General features: G+C 43.9%; 1 pseudogene; it reads right to left on the bottom strand.

Moving 5' to 3' along the window:
- Window positions 1–497: 497 nt before the first annotated feature.
- Window positions 498–2,824, bottom strand: LOC149158600 (amidophosphoribosyltransferase, chloroplastic pseudogene; annotated as a pseudogene).
- Between the last annotated feature and the right edge of the window lie 964 nt (window positions 2,825–3,788).

Here is a 3,788-nt window from a genome sequence, read left to right as displayed (position 1 = left end):
AAAAAAAATATTTCTTCATAGTGGTTTTAAATTTTTCATTGGTAAAATAAGTGGTAGATTATATCAAGGTCAACCTTCATCATTTCAGTATTTCAATTATTATTTTAATTGTGTACTATCAACTTAACAAAAAAACACAAAACAACCTAAATCTAATACAATAATTATTATTTCAAATCAAAATTCAAATTTTCCAATTCAACAACAATTTAATAGTCTTATAAACATCCTTTTACACAATTAATAATCCTATAAACATCTTTTTACACTTTTAAGACAATGGTATAAACCTCTATTTACACCTTAATCGCTAATATTTAGCTCAAAACACAATTACATATAAATGTTACTAACCATGTAAACCAAGCATAGATAGTTTAATACAAAACTAAAACAGATTCAAAAATTTTATGATTTGATACCATAACGCAACTTTCCTCACTAACCAGGTAAACCAAGCATAGATACTTTAATACAAAACTAAAACAAATTCAAAATTTTATAATTTGATACTTTGTACAACCTCGAAGATTCGCGGCTTGACACCTTATATGAGGTGTCAAATAACTTAAACAAATTCAAAGTAAATAAATGATGTAATTACTCGAGTTCTGGAATTAGCTGTTGGGGTCATCTATTTGATTGATCGAATACAATTCCCATAGCAAAAGGCTTTGGGTTTTGGCTATAGGTAAGTGTTGGGAAGTCATGTTAGAGAAGCAGCTTCTCTCGGATGTGAATTAATGATTCCTCTCGGGGGAGTTGAAGGATCTAAGGACCCCGGAATGGCATTCAATGCCTTCGGTAGCTTGACGGTCTCGTCTGAAAGTCCGGCCCCTGCCATTTCAGCGGACAGGACGTCACGAGGGGGAACGGCGTAGATGCCAGAAAAGCAGGCATCACAGTAGGAGGGCGCCTCTTCTCCCAGCATCCCTCTCAGCCTCACCAGAGGAAGGAAGGCAAGAGAGTCGGCTCCTATGAACTTCCGGGTCTGCTCGACGGTCATGTTGTAAGATATCAGCTGCTCTTTGCTGGGCGTGTCCACGCCGTAATAGCAGGAGCCGATGATGGGAGGACTGGCTATTCTCACATGCACTTCTGTCGCGCCGGCGTCCTTGATCAGTCTCACAATCTTGGAAGACGTGGTGCCTCTGACAATGGAGTCGTCCACGACCACGACGCGTTTTCCCTCCAGTACGGCATGAACAGGCGACAGCTTCAGCTTCACGCCGAAGTCCCGTATTTTCTGGGAAGGCTCGATGAAGGTCCTGCCCACGTAGTGCGAACGGATGAGTCCCTGCTGAAACGGCAGCCGGGCCTTGGCGGCGTAACCCAGCGCAGCCACGACGCCGGAGTCGGGCACCGCGATCACGACATCGCAGTCCGCGGGCGCATCCTCCGCCATTATCTGCCCGAACTCGTAGCGGGACTCGTAGACGGAGCGCCCGAAGACGACCGAACTGGGCAAGGCGAAGTATATGTGCTCGAACACGCAGGTTTTTCGTTGCTTCTGCGGCAACAGGCACAGGCTGCTCATGCCGTCTTTGTCCACCACAACGACCTCGCCCGGATTCACTTCGCGCTCGTATTCGGCCTCAATCAGATCCAGCGCGCAGGTCTCAGACGCGAACACCACGGCCCCGTTCGACCGTCTCCCCATCACGAGCGGGCGGAATCCGTGCGGGTCACGGACGGCTACCAGCTTATCCTCTGTCAAGAAGACCAGCGAATAAGCTCCCTCCAGCTGCTCGCACGCATCCACGAGCCGCGAGATGAACGGCCTGGCGGTGGAAGTAGCAATGAGGTGCAGAACGACTTCAGTATCCGACGACGTATTGAAGATCGAACCGTTCTCCTCCAACACAGAACGGAGGGCCTTATAATTCACCAGATTTCCGTTATGCGCCACGGCCACGGAACCGAATCGATACCCCGCCACGAAAGGCTGCACGTTCCGCGCCTCGGAGGCCCCAGCCGTGGCGTACCTGACATGCCCAATCGCCAGGGCCCCCTTCAACTGACTCAACTTCGCTTCATTAAATACATCAGAAACGAGCCCTATCCCCGTCTCGGCTTTCAATACCCCGCTACGAGCAGTCACGATCCCTGCACCTTCCTGCCCTCTGTGTTGAAGGGCATGAATTGCAAGGTAGCATAATCGGCTGGCCTCGTCATCTCCATAAATCCCGACCACACCACATTCTTCTCTCAATACATCATCGTAATCGCCATCCCCATAGCCCCCAAAGCTCTGTTGCCGCCGAATCTCAACCACATCAGCCATTGGGTTGTCATCTGAAGCGCTTCTCCACTCTAAGACATCCGGAACAGGATCCGACCCAGCTTCAGATTGCACACACTTTGCCCGGATTCTCCCTAAATATCTCTTTTTACATGACGAGCCGGGCAGACGCCCCCATAGATTAGAGGATTCAAGCTTAGCGTCAGTTCCGACAAATGGAGTAACTTTATTCTTACTCACAGAAACAGGCAGAATAACAGTCTGGCGCTGGCAAACCTGCAAGGTTTCCATCCTTATTTCTGTCTGCAAATATCTGATCCAAACCCAACCCACTATAAATTTAAGCAACAAAGATAGTTGAAAAGCTATGTAATGATAACAGCCATGGCTACCCCAGGCAAACGCGATAGTGTTAGGACAGCGCTACAGGCAATATAATGAAGGGCAAGGCAACGGTTAAAAACTGAACTGATTTGGGGTGAGCTGATTCGTGTATTTAGAGAAGGCCTGCAGTCCACAGAATGAGGACGGGGATAAGAAGAGAACTCCAAGTTGCCCCCTTTTCCAAATTTGAAGGAATCTAGTTTACAGCCAACTGTAGGGAATCTCACCCGGAAAAGGACCACAATAAGAGTAAGGCATGGCCAGATGTTATGCCACTAGAAATACCCGAAAGTAACCAAATAGATAATTCTGGCCACCTGCGCAAGAGAGTCTTTGTCATCGTTTCGTGTGGCTACTCCGGCGTAACCAAATAGATAATTCTGGCCACCTGCGCAAGAGAGTCTTTGTCATCGTTTCGTGTGGCTACTCCGGCTCCGGCTACGCTGCCTCCCGCACTCAATTGAAAGTTGTCGATTGTAGTAATATTTTATTCATGGTATTCATTTTTCAAAAGAATTGATGTTTGTTTGTTTGTTTTAATAAAAAATAGTACATGATAAATAGAGGATAAAATAGGAGGTTTGAAAAATTAAATAATATTTTTAGAAAATCAGGAGGTATAATATATGTATTTGAAAAATTAAACATAGTTGCATAACTAGCGTTTTTTGTCACTTAGTTTGATTATTGAACTTTGAAATTCACAATAAATTTGTTTATGTATACAATTTTTTAGTATGATTATTGAACTTTGAAATGGACAAATTAAATTATTTTTATTTATGTATATAACTTTTTTTCTTTTGTATATCATTATGTGGTGCATTTTTTTCATATTAATAAAATAGGAACCCGAGATTAATAAAATAACATAATAGTGATAATGATTATTGGCACGACACTAGCATCTGTAATGCATAGGAGAATCATGTTCATTTGTTTCTCAAATGCCCCTACACCGAACAGGTATGACAAAAATTGGCACATACAATTAGTTTTCCATATATCAGTTTTGCCAATGTCGAGACTTGCATGATATGGTGGAGTTCTCAGAAACTTTATTGGAGAAGTATTCCTCCTACTATATTTTGGATGATCTAGAAATGGAGAAATAGAAATATTTTTGAGAACTCACAAGACAACTTTAGTTTGGTTTATGAAC

The sequence above is a fragment of the Pinus tabuliformis genome, chromosome 5_2 (assembly GCF_031772625.1).
Source record: "Pinus tabuliformis cultivar Carrire ecotype Pingquan chromosome 5_2, CPIR1, whole genome shotgun sequence".
Classification (NCBI taxonomy): domain Eukaryota; kingdom Viridiplantae; phylum Streptophyta; class Pinopsida; order Pinales; family Pinaceae; genus Pinus; species Pinus tabuliformis.
This window is presented reverse-complemented; position numbering and strand designations above follow the sequence as displayed.